Source organism: Neoarius graeffei, chromosome 15 (assembly GCF_027579695.1).
Source record: "Neoarius graeffei isolate fNeoGra1 chromosome 15, fNeoGra1.pri, whole genome shotgun sequence".
NCBI classification, from domain to species: domain Eukaryota; kingdom Metazoa; phylum Chordata; class Actinopteri; order Siluriformes; family Ariidae; genus Neoarius; species Neoarius graeffei.
In genome coordinates this window covers 58,712,820-58,727,084 of record NC_083583.1, presented here as the reverse complement: position 1 = coordinate 58,727,084, position 14,265 = coordinate 58,712,820, and positions in this window count along the sequence as shown.

Here is a 14,265-nt window from a genome sequence, read left to right as displayed (position 1 = left end):
ACATTAATTTTTTATTCTTATCCCTTACTGACTGAAGGTTTTTTATTATTTTGTTGCCATGCTTTTCATCATCTATGCATAGGTTTCCACTGTCTGTGCTTTAAATGTTTATTGTAAATGTGTGATTTTTTTTCCCTGTAAAGCGCATTGAAATGCCTTGATGTAAGAAATGCACTATACAAACTAGACTGCATTTCCGCAGAGAAAATTCAAAGTGTGCTTGCTGAGCTGGAGCAGAACAGCTACCATGCTAGCATGCTAACAGTTAGCATACTAACATGCTAACAGCTAGCATACTAACATGCTAACAGCTAGCATACTAACATGCTAACAGCTAGCATGCTAACAGCTAGCATACTAACAGGCTAACAGCTAGCATACTAGAGTGGAGGAGCTCCTTATGACATCATCACTCCAAAGTTCTACCCATTCATTTCATCTCATCTCATTATCTCTAGCCGCTTTATCCTGTTCTACAGGGTTGCAGGCAAGCTGGAGCCTATCTCAGCTGACTACGGGCGAAAGGCGGGGTACACCCTGGACAAGTCGCCAGGTCATCACAGGGCTGATACATAGACACAGACAACCATTCACACTCACACCTACGGTCAATTTAGAGTCACCAGTTAACCTAACCTGCATGTCTTTGGACTGTGGGGGAAACCGGAGCACCCGGAGGAAACCCACGCGGACACGGGGAGAACATGCAAACTCCACACAGAAAGGCCCTCGCCGGCCACGGGGCTCGAACCCGGACCTTCTTGCTGTGAGGCGACAGCGCTAACCACTACACCACCGTGCCGCCCTCCATTCATTTCAATGGCATGGAATTTTGCCGAAAAACGGGAATACCGAACGAACAACAAGGGGTAGTGCAACCATTTTAACAAGCACGCCACTCCAGATCGGGCCCTATGTTTCAGCGTTGGAATAGTGTCTCTATCTTGAAAGCCCTAGGAGGAGTAGTGGATCCAAAAAACAGGTGAAACGGAATAATAATAATAATTATTATAAAACTTAAGAAGAACAATAGTGTGCTTTTGCAAGCACACTAATAAAATTGCCTTGCCTCAGAGACGTAAAATGGCAAATCAGGTCGGTGTAATTCCTACTGTGTCCGCTAGAGGGCTGTAGCTCAGAGCAGGTTTGTGTTGAAATGCTGCTCAGCTCTACACTGCTCTCGCCGGGCGCGGTGGCGCGTGCCTGTAATCCAAGCTACCGGGAGGCTGAGGCTGGCGGATCGTTTGAGCTCAGGGGTTCTGGGCTGCAGTGGCCTATGCCGATCGGGTGTCCGCACTAAGTTCGGTATCGATATGGTGCTCCTGAGAGAGCTCGGGACCACCAGGTCGCCTAAGGAGGGGTGAACCGGCCCAGGTCGGGAACGGAGCAGGTCAAAGCCCCCGTGCCGATCAGTAGTGGGATCGCGCCTGTGAATAGACACTGCAGTGCAGCCTGAGTAATACAGCGGGACTCAGTCTTTTACACTTACTTTTACAACAAATACTTCAACACAACAACATACTGTCCTTTCACCAACACACTGCTCATTCACTCATCCGAAATACACACATATTACACTCTACACCACACCTACACCTAAAACACACTTTACACAGCTTTTGGCTTCAGTCACCACAAACACAACTAAAAATACACAAAACCGTCAGGGAGCATTTTAAATCATAAACTCGCTTGGTTTCTCGTCTTTTATCCAGTTTATGTCTCTTATTGCAGGTATCTGACTATCAGCACTGCACTGCCTCCTGTTGGACAAAGATTGAAATTACATCTTTACTTTCCCCAAGAAAAAGTCACGACCAATAGGAGGCGCTGTTTGACCCAAACCTTGCCGTCAAAACAAAGACAAGCAACTTTTCATTTCATGAGCATTACATTTATTTTAAAGGATCTTTGTGATTATTGATCATTAATGTTGAGTGATGCGATGCAATTTTCTCACCAGTTTGTATTCTTTAATATTGCATGGAAATCTTTTCCAGCATGTTGGTCACATAACTCGCTTTATACTTGGTCGAGTAGTTTTATCTTTTTTAAACTTTTTAGTGTTTATACATTTCAATGTTATATTTATTATTTACTCAGCAATAAGGCTAGAAGCTACTGATCACATCTGAAAGTCGGCTACTATTAGGTTAGAGAAAGAAGACGTTGTTCATGGTTTTTTTTTTCAATTTGTTTTGCTAATTTAATTTACCTAAAGTTTTATATTTTTCTCCACAATGTTTTAATTCATACAGCGCTTTCTCTCCAACACACCTGATTTAATGGATCCAGACACAATTAATATTTAATATGACAAACCAGATGTGTTAAAAGTATAATATCAAATTGCTGCACACCCTCATACCCACAAATGAACAACAATTTGTAAAAGTTTGCTGCATGATGTGATGTCTCATCTCATTATCTGTAGCCGCTTTATCCTGTTCTACAGGGTCACAAGCAAGCTGGAGCCTATCCCAGCTGACTACAGGCAAAAGGTGGGGTACATCCTGGACAAGTCACAGGGCTGACATTCACACCTACAGTCAATTTAGAGTCACCAGTTAACCTAACCTGCATGTCATGTCTTTGGAAGAAATCCAAGCACCCGGAGGAAACCCACTCAGGCAACATGCAAACCCCACACAGAAAGGCCCTCACCGGCCACAGGGCTCAAACCCAGACCTTCTTGCTGTGAGGCAACAGCACTAACCATTACACCACTATGATATGATTAGGTTAACTGGTGACTCGAAATTGACCGTAGGTGTGAATGCGAGTGTGAATGGTTGTTTGTGTCTATGTGTCAGCCCTGTGATGACCTGGCGACTTGTCCAGGGTGTACCCCGCCTTTCGCCCATAGTCAGCTGGGATAGGCTCCAGCTTGCCTGCGACCCTGTAGGACAGGATAAAGTGGCTAGAGATAATGAGATGAGATGAGACAGTCGGTGTGGGCTATGTACCAACTTTTTACTGGGTAACATCACCGTGTACATCGTCTATGTCGTCCGCTGTTCGCCTAGTGCTTTCTGGGTAATGCAGTTCTGTAAACCAGCATATAACAACACATATCCCCCTTTTGAAAGAAGAAAATACTTTTTTCTTTTTTTTCTTTTGTTCAACCCAACAAAAAATATATTTCAGATCAAATGTACCTTGCATTACCTTGCTCTAAAGCTCTGTCTGAAACACTTAAACTCACTATCACAACAAGGATTCTTTTTTTTCACACATTGCAACAAATTGACAGTCTCTAGTGTTCAGCAACTTTCAATGAGTCTCTTAGGAGGCTGAACAACGCGCTTTGGTCTGCCAGGCATCATTACAGGAGAGTTATGCACATTTGCTGGCACTTCCGGACCCGCTGTATGCTTCAATGTACTGTGGTCAGCCCGGTCAGTTGTGTTGTCTCCAGTTTGAGGTGTCGTGTCGGGCTGTTCCACCCTGTCTGGCTTGACATTTGTGGCTTGAGATCGACACGATTTCTTCTCAAAGATCCTCCATGCTCAGTCTGAACTTCATATGAGCGTGGTGCCACCTCTCTTTGCACTGAACCATGCATGTTCCAGATGCCCGTCACATGATCTCTAATTCTGACGTTCTCCTGGCTTCAAGTTACGTAATTGCTTTGCTCTTTTATCATGTTGCTGTTTTTGTTTCTGTTTCTCTTTTTCTTTGTCCATTTTGACTTTATGCGCTCCTTTGGGTGTCAATAGATCTTCATGCATTGGCAGATTGGTTCGTATGCGTCGTCCCATTAGCAACTGAGCTGGAGACAAACCGTTCTGCAGTGGTGTACTCCTGTAGCTCATCAGACTGTGATGAAAGTCTTCTTTTCCATCAAGTGCTTTCTTCATGAGACCTTTGACTACCTTTACTGAGCTCTCTGCAAGGCCATTAGACCTGGGATAATGTGGGCTAGATGTTATGTGCTGGAACCCCCATTCTTTAGCAAAGTCAGCAAATTCACTGCTTGCAAACTGTGGGCCATTATCTGATATGTGTTCACATGGAACACCATGTCTTGCAAATACTGTCTTCAAGAACGCAATGACTGCTTTGCTGGATGTTGTTTGCAGTGTTGCAACTTCAGGATAGTTTGAGAGGTAATCTGTCACAACTATATGGCTCTTACCATTGCAGTCAAACAGATCCGCTCCCACTCTGTAGAATGGTCTACCTGGTACAGGGTATGTCATAAGTGGCTCTGCTTGCTGTTTTGAATGGTAAGTCAAGCATACTTCGCATTAAGCTGTGGTGTGGCCAATGTCTTGGTTCATTCTTGGCCAATACATGACTTCCCAAGCTCTGCGTTTACACTTTTCTTCACCCAAATGCCCTTCATGTACCTTTCGTAGCATATCTTTGCGCATTGAAGATGGAATTACAAATTTGTTGCCCTTGAACACAATGTCGTCAACCACTGACAGTTCTGTTCTACACGTCCAGTAGTCTTGAACTCGCAGTGGACAGTCGTTCTTGTGTTCAGGCCAGCCTCGTGTAATCATCCTCTTGAGCTCTTCCAATGTCTCGTCCTTTTCAGTTTCTTGTCTGATCTGTTCCGTTCTTTCACCTGAAATAGGTAGTGATGTCATAATCATGTCAACATATGCCTGTATGTCAGCACATTTCTCTTTGTCCAGTTTCTCTTGTTTGTCGACCGCCCTTGAGAGAGTATCAGCCGCGTACATGTATTTTCCTGGCATGTATGTCATCTTCACATCATATTTCTGCAGACGTATTAACATACGCTGTATTCTCATTGGACAGTCAGTCAATGGCTTGGACATGATAGCGACCAATGGTTTATGGTCAGTCTCTGCTTCAACAGTCTGCCCATATACATTAGGGGTGTAAATCGGAGCCTTAATGACGATTCGATACGATATCAATTTTTTTAAGCCAACGATTCGATTATTTTCGATACTTCAGAATTCCCCACAATACAATTAGATACGATTCAATACTCGATATTTTTATACATTATATCTATTAAGTTTCAAATAAATCAACAAAAAAATAAATCATTTGTCTTTTATTAAGAATACAGAAACAGTATTCTATTCACACAAGTATGTTACATACAGTAGCAGCTGCAAATAGAACAGTTACTCCACAAAAAGAGTAAAATAAAGTGCAATCAGATAAATTGTAATAAAAACAAAATAAAGTCTAGTGCTTACTGTGCAGGTCTAGTATGGCCAATTAGCCTATTCACTGTTAAAAAAAAAAGACAACAAAACAAAGACTGACCTCTACAGTTCAAGTACATCAACCCTGCACTTTTCTTGGTTACATTTTGAAAAATCATTTGCATTTTATTAAGAGGTAATGGTCACACATCCTCTGCAGTAGGTGAACTGCAAATAGAACAGTTACTCCACAAAATGAGTTAAAGTGCAATAATAACAAGAAGTAACAAAAGTCTAGGACATAAGCCTACAGCCCATTCACTATAAAATAACAAAAATGCATTTGCATTTGAGAAGAATGAGGTAATAGTGGTCACACATGGCTTGAGCTATTGAGGTATTTCACCTGACGTCACAGGGTCACGTGACGCCCCGGTGTCCGCCATTTTGGACGGCAAGCTAGCTAATGTCAACATCATAGTACCTAGTATGTTGCTGTAGCAACGTTTACGTTCAGTCATTTGGATGACTGTTAAAACCTTTCAGTCTCAAGTTTTTCCTTTACTGTATTTACTAGTTTACTGAGCCAGCCAGCCCCGGAGCGCTAGCTAGCGCTGGCCAGCCCCGGAGCACTAGCTAGCGCCGGCCAGCCCCGGAGCGCTAGCTAGCCCCGGCCAGCCCCGGAGTGCTAGCTAGCGCTAGCTAGCCCCGGCCAGCCCCGGAGCGCTAGCTAGCCCCGGCCAGCCCCGGAGCGCTAGCTAGCCCCGGCCAGCCCCGGAGCGCGCTCAGTAAACTAGTAAATACAGTAAAGGAAAAACTTATAACGGGCCATGTCTCAACAGACTAAGAAGTTATTTCAATGACATTTAATAACATTTTGTTTATCCTGAGGACTGAAAGTAAATGAAAATGTGAACAAATCTTAGCTGTCAGTGAACAGTCCTGGTGGAAGCAGGTAAACGTCGTTCTCTAAGCCTGCTAACCTCAATTTTTGCAAATACCTCTCCCTCTGCTAGCCCTGTAAATGCCCTACGTCGCTGGATAGTGAAGGTGTTTTCTGCATCTCGCTCCTTTTTCTTTTATGTTTTTCGTTTGTCGCCTTCCTCGCATTCAAACTGATTCGAGCCGTGCCATCCAAAATGGCAGCATCACATGACTTGGTCACGTGAGTGAAATACCTCAATAGCAGGGGCCTTGCAAATAGAACAGTTACTCAACAAAACCAGTTTAAGTGCAGCAAGAATCAAAAGTAACACAAGTCTAGGACATAAGCCTACAGCCCATTAATGGCAAAACAACCAAAAACAAGGAGGCTGAGCTCTACAGTTCAATACTCTCAGTGGTGCTGCTTGACAGATTTTTCTTCAAGAAAATCAACTGGTCCACATGCTCAGAAGACAGTACACTACGCTCTGAACGCACGATGTCCCCTGCTGTACTAAATACACGTTCTGATGGTACACTTGTACCAGGAATGCATAAGTAAGTCTTGGCCAGGTCTGCAAGGAGAGGAAACTCAGCCTGGTGAGCTCTCCACCAGTCTAACACCTTACCATCTAGACTCAAAGATGCAACATCTCTGTACTTCCTAATTTCATCATGGGCTAGCTCTTTGGATGTTTTGTCTCTGACATTTTGGTCCTCAGTGCAGAAGGAGTCGCCAAACAGGTCCTCTAATACCTTTGATTTCTTGGAAACAGGAGGGCATTCTAGAATGGAATAGAAAAAAAAAAGACTTGATTATAGTTGTGTGTTAGGCCACCCATTTTTTATCTTTAGGTTCACGGATTTTTTCAACATATTTTTGATGATGTCGGTTGAAATAAAAATAAAAGTGTCCTTGTCCAATTTTTTTTTTTTGCATGACAAAATTTCAATGTCGGATTAAGATGATAAAATAATTTAAATTCAAGAGACACACTTTACATACATACACACACACACACACACACACATATAGTGTGTGTGTGTGTGTGTGTGTGTGTGTGTGTGTGTTCTTGTGTATAAGTTTATAACACAGACTAGCATTCCAGTACTTACTTCTCTGAAGGTATATGTGGTCATATGACCGTTGAGCTCTCATGAGCACATCGAAGGCTGATACATTCGTGCTACTTGATTCGATAGGACTCTCTGTGGCACCATCCTCTTCTAATTCCACAGTCAGATACTTGTAGCCAAAATCGCGAACTAATGTTATGGCAGGCATATTCGGCATCACGCTCGTTACATCAGCACCTTCTTTCTGAGAACCAAAGATCGTTTTGATCTTTTCATTGTTTACTTTCAATGCTCGAGAGACAAAATCACCCACGTTAGTGAGACAGTGAAAAGACTTTTCTTTACCACACTTTATGCTTACATACAGTTGAAGCGATAGCTCGGAATGAATGCTGTCAGCGTCAGCCATGGTCAGCACGAGGTTGACACTGTCATAAAGCGGTCGTAAATACCATAAAAACATTCAAGTGAATACTCAATGTCGTAAATAGTTTCGTTTTCGGACTCGGCTGAAGTGGATATATACAACACACATTGTCGTTTGTATTTGCGATTCTAATACTTTTTACTTAAAGAAATATCACCTAGTACCAGGGATACAGTGCTGTTACAAGAAAAATATGTGACTTTTTTTTTACATTTCTTTTTGTACGTTTCGGCGGTTAAAATAAAAATATGCACAGACTTATTATTTTTCTAGCGGTTATATTTAACTGCCGTCGGCGGATCTGTGATCCGAAAAATCTAAAATGAGTCACCTTATATACAGTGGGGCAAAAAAGTATTTAGTCAGCCACCAATTGTGCAAGTTCTCCCACTTAAAAAGATGAGAGAGGCCTGTAATTTTCATCATAGGTACACTTCAACTATGAGAGACAGAATGGGGGAAAGAATCCAGGAAATCACATTGTAGGATTTTTAATGAATTAATTGGTAAATTCCTCGGTAAAATAAGTATTTGGTCACCTACAAACAAGCAAGATTTCTGGCTCTCACAGACCTGTAACAACTTCTTTAAGAGGCTCCTCTGTCCTCCACTCGTTACCTGGATTAATGGCACCTGTTTGAACTCGTTATCAGTATAAAAGACACCTGTGTCTGTGTACCTACTGTGAAGCAAGGGGGTGGAAACATCATGCTTTGGGGCTGTTTTTCTGCAAAGGGACCAGGACGACTGATCCGTGTAAAGGAAAGAATGAATGGGGCCATGTATCGTGAAATTTTGAGTGAAAACCTCCTTCCATCAGCAAGGGCATTGAAGATGAAACGTGGCTGGGTCTTTCAGCATGACAATGATCCCAAACACACCGCCCGGGCAACGAAGGAGTGGCTTCGTAAGAAGCATTTCAACGTCCTGGAGTGGCCTAGCCAGTCTCCAGATCTCAACCCCATAGAAAATCTTTGGAGGGAGTTGAAAGTCCCTGTTGCCCAGCAACAGCCCCAAAACATCACTGCTCTAGAGGAGATCTGCATGGAGGAATGGGCCAAAATACCAGCAACAGTGTGTGAAAACCTTGTGAAGACTTACAGAAAACGTTTGACCTCTGTCATTGTCAACAAAGGGTATATAACAAAGTATTGAGATGAACTTTTGTTATTGACCAAATACTTATTTTCCACCATAATTTGCAAATAAATTCTTTAAAAATCAGACAATGTGATTTTCTGGATTTTTTTTTCTCATTTTGTCTCTCATAGTTGAGGTATACCTATGATGAAAATTACAGGCCTCTCTCATCTTTTTAAGTGGGAGAACTTGCACAATTGGTGACTGACTAAATACTTTTTTGCCCCACTGTATAAGAATAGATTCGAGTGTGATTTTATCAAGTATGTCTACAATGTATCAATACATACATACCTTCAGTGGTTTCCGCATCACACACCTCATTTAGCTCCATAGGAATCGGGTCATGAGAAGAGGCTGGGCCTCTGACTCATTCTGTAACACAGACAGACACACATAAAGGCAAACTTAATAGTAAATAGGTACTCAATGGGACAACGAGTTTATCAGCATTACTATTAAATTAAATTAAACACCATCACTATTAAATGAACCACTTAAGATGAGAAACAACTTACCCTCTGTTCCTTCAGCTGTGCCGCTTCTTCAGCAAGATATTCAAAGGTTTGGTTTCTTCTCTCATCACCCAGGAAAGGAAGCTTTTTGAATCGGGGTCCAAAGCAGCTGCTCAGATTAAGAATGGTTCTTCATCCACATACCGCTCTCTAAGATCATCAGCCATGAGTTGTTTCATGTCTTTGATTAAGGGGGCGTCATCTGGTGCGGATTCGAAATGCGTCAACAACTTCATTCGGAGAGGTGCGATGATGGACACAGTGGGTTGCTTCTCCTTGCACATCAGAGTGGTAGCAGCCTTTAGTGGGGCTAGCAGACTCACCATTTGTTCGGCAGTCAAGAGATCACTTTCACCGAGTGTGTGCACGTCACACGAGCCTTTTCTGACTTTCTTGTCGAGAAGTGTCGCCATCACCACAGCTTGTTGTTCAAGAAATCGTTCCAACATCTCGAAAGAACTATTCCATTGGGTTTTCACGTCTGCTTTGAGCTTGTGGTGTGGAAGCCCCAGCAAACTTTGCTTCGCCTTCAAAACTGTGGTCGCAACTGTGCTGCGGTGAAACCCCCCCACAATTCTTCTCACGTGCCCTAAAAGCCTTTCTGTGGCCACAATCTTCAGGCCATCTTGTGTTGTCAGATCGAGTGTGTGCGCGAAGCACTTTATGTGTGGTGACATCTCTGCTTCTTCACCAGCTTTGATCATGTTAGAAGCGTTGTCGGTGACGAGAGCCGGTGCCTTGTCCAATATACCCCACTCTTCACACGCACCTCTCAGAACCTGCCCAGTATTAACTCCTGAATGAGTGTCTCCCAAAACACGAGTCTGTAAAACATGGTTTTTCATTTGCCATTTGTTGTCAATGAAATGACATGTTACAGTGATGTAAGACTCCGTTGTACATGAAGTCCATCCATCGGAAGTTATGGCTACTCGCTCTGCACTCATCAGACCATGAATAACTTCATCACAAACTTTGGTGTACAAGTTCAGAATGTAGGACTCGCTGAAATGTTGCCATGAGGGGATACTGTACCTTGGCTCAAGAACTTCGAGCAGGTATCTAAAGCCTTCATTCTCTACGACGCAATAGGGCCTCATATCTTTGCACATAAAAAAACGTGATGGCCTTGGTGATGGTTTTTGCTCTTTTTGAAGTACTCGACAACTTTTGAGGGAAATACGTTGTCAGTGATGTGGCAGGCTTGGAAGCCTGTGTTCTTTCTGGACAGTCGCCATCAATACCATGGCGCCTTTTCAGGTGTGTGGATAGATTTGACGTATTGCCACAGTATCTTATCTCACACAGACAGTCTTTCTCTTTGCAAATGGCAACATCTCTTACCACTGCTCCATCTGTTTTCCTGAAGCCAAAATACTTCCACATCCATGACTTTACGCCGACTGGAGTGTGCAACATTTCACTTTCATTGCTTGTTCCCTCTTGCAGTCCCATCACTCTCGAAAGTCACACTCAAATGTGTGAAACGAAAGTAATGCATGTGAAGTATAAGTGAAGTTAGCGACAATAATAAGGTTAGCGCCACCCGCAGCTTTGGAGTAGGTAGTATGCCTACGTCGGCGCGGATGCTGAAAATAGACAGGCGAACAAACAGGTGGCAAAATAAACTCATTAATCGATACTCTTGCGGACGCATCGATGTATTGAATCATCGTCTGTATAATCGATGCATCAATACGAATCGATTAATATTTACACCCTTAGTATACATATTGATGGAAATGCTCACATGCATATGTGGTGGCCAACAATTCTTTCTCTATTTGGGCATAATTGACCTCAGCACTTGTGAGGGCCCTGGATGCGTAGGCCACTGGCTGCCATGTTTCCTCATGCAACTGTAGAAGGACCGCTCCTAAGCCATACTGAGAAGCATCCGCTGAGATTCTTGTCTCTCTCTTAGGGTCATAGAACTTAAGCACAGGCTCTGAGATTAGTATCTTTTTCAGTGTCTGGAAACAGTCCTCTTGCTGTTGTAGCCACATCCATTCATTATTCATTATTAAGCTACATCCAAGATGGCGCCGCAGATGGTTGCCTTGGTACTTCGCTCTCTCGTACTTTCTATGTTTTTGTGTATTTGTTGTGTTTTTTGCGCTCCTTTGCTGGTCACATACTCCAGAGAAGAACTTATAAACATTGGAATAACCACCAGTAAAGTTTTTTCATCAGTTTTCATTGATCCGGAAAGTTTTCCAGAGCTACTTGTTGGAGGAGCAGCAGCTCTCTATGGATTATGCCAAGGATGCCGGAGACACCGGGGGAAGTGAGCCGGCATGCTCGTCAGGCTGAGGCAGCGAGGGTTTCGCACTGCACTCCCGTCTATTCACCTGGCTAACGTCCGCTCTCTGGCCAACAAGATGGACGAATTGCTGCTCCTCAACTCAATTAACACGGATTTTAACAGATCTGCTGCCTTGTGCTTCACCGAAACCTGGCTCGGCGAGCACATCCCAGACTCTTCTCTCCACCTGCCTGGATTTCACCTGCACCGACCGGACCGCAAAACAGAGCTCATGGGGAAAACGAGGGGAGGCGGAGTCTGCTTTTACATTAATGAAGGTTGGTGTACTGATGTCACAGTTCTAAACAAATCATGCAGTCCTCATCTGGAGACATTATTCATAAACTGCAAACCGTTTTATGCTCCGCAAGAGTTTTCCTCGTTTATTCTGGTTGGAGTTTACATCCCCCCTCAGGCGTGTATTAATGAGGTGTTACAACACCTGGCTGACCAGATAAACAATGTGGAGAAAAAACACCCGGACTCTTTGCTCATTGTTTTGGGGGACTTTAACAGAGCAAACCTCAGCCATGAACTGTCAAAATATAAACAGCACATTAAGTGTCCCACCAGGGACTCTAACACTCTGGACCATTGTTACACTGTTTTAAAGGACTCATACCACTCTGTCCCCCGTGCAGCCTTGGGACTATCTGATCACTGTATGGTTCATCTTATCCCGTCCTACAGGCAGAAGCTGAAATCTGCTAAGCCTGTAGTTAAGACGGTGAGGAGATGGTCCGATGAGGCCAAAGTGGAACTACAAGCCTGCTTTGACTGCACTGATTGGAGTGTTTTTGAGGCTGCAGCCTCAGACCTGCATGAACTGACTGATACTGTGACATCTTACATCAGTTTTTGTGAGGATATGTGTGTGCCTACCAAAACCTTCCGCATATACAACAACAATAAACCCTGGTTCACCGCAAAACTCAGCCCATGTTTACATTAGACCGTATCAGCGGATCATCAGATTAACGTTTTTAAAACGATTAGTGTATTAGTGTGCACACAGCAACACCAATACACGATTTGCGTGCACACAGCAACACCAATACACGGATACGCTCGGCTCCGCAGGCATCCTGCGCTCCAAATCACTCCGCCCTGAACAGCGAGTGCCCTCTGGAGGGTGCGCACTCCGGCCCTGCGCAGCTCACACAGCGCGCGAGTGAAGTGCACGAGCCACGATTCGGGACTGAGCCGCTGTGTATGTGATCCCAGCACATATCACTTACCACTTGCAAGTGGAAGGATGCCAAGCCTAAAGACAATCATAACTACACAATGGGCAGTATTTGCATCAGTATTTGCAGTATTTTCATACTTTTATACTCTTTAATGAAAGGTGATACAGGGCGGAAGTCCACGCCGTTTTTCAGCAGTCACGTCACATGACCAACGCCAGCGAATCAGGAAGGTGGATGTCACAGTGATGTTGTCCAATGACGACGCCAGCTAGAGCTCAGCTCAGCGTATCTGCGTATCTCAATGTTTACACAGCACCGGAGCTGACACGATCTGGATTGAATACGTGGACCCTGGCGGATTCCCGTTTCCCGGCGTTTCCAGGCGGTTTAATGTAAACGGACAGTGGATCTGCGAAGAAAACGAGACAGATACGGTCTAATGTAAACTTGGCCTCAGGCAACTTCGCCAGAACAAAGAAGAGACCTACAAAAGTGGAGACAGAGTTCTGTATAGACCCTTTTCAGTCACGTGACCTTCGTAAACGCGACCACCATTTTGGACATGTAGCGGACTTCGGCTCGAATTGGTTTGAATGCGAGGAAGGCGACAAACGGAGAACATACAAGAAAAAGGAACGAGATGCAGAAAACACCTTCGCTATCCAGCGACGTAGGGCATTTATAGGGCGAGCAGAGGGAGAAATAACAACAGTAACAACACATTAGCAACGCCATACAGAAATAACGGTTTATGGCACAGACCCTTTCGGTTCTCACTCATCTAGCTGCTACAATGACTGCTTAGACTGCAACAATAATACCTAACACACATTTAAGTATCCGTCGTAAAGACGTGAAACTCGTTGAGTGACGAGTGTGTTCATTGATAAGCTAACACAATCTAAAAGTAGACATACCATCACACTGCCCTGGCACTGTGTACAGTTTACCTTCTATGGTTTGTGCACTCACTATTTGCCATTACTTTCTCCAACCGTTGTTACAGATTACAGGGAACGGCCTGGATTTAAGAGACAAATACATGTTCCTCTTATTTTGAACACTTAGCCCATGTTTACATTAGACCGTATCAGCGGATCATCAGATTAACGTTTTTAAAAGCGATTTGTGTGCACACAGCAACACCAATACACGATTCGTCTGCACACAGCAACACCAATACACGGATACGCTCAGCTCCGCAGGCATCCTGTGCTCCAAATCACTCCACCCTGAACAGTGAGTGCCCTCTGGAGGGTGCGCACTCCGGCCCTGCGCAGCTCACAGAGCGCGCGAGTGAAGTGCACGAGCCACGATTCGGGACTGAGCCGCTGTGTGTGTGTGATCCCAGCGCAGATCACTTACCACTCGCAAGTGGAAGGATGGCAAGCCTAAAGACAATCGTTTTTTTTTGTTACATAGTCAAAAGAGGTGTCGGATCACTGGATCCAGTGTAAATAGCTGCCGGAGCCAACGCCCGAGGTTCCGGAGCGCGCTCCGGCTTGCTCCCCCTCAAATTAAGCACTGTTTGTAGAACACTGCCTCTGATCTG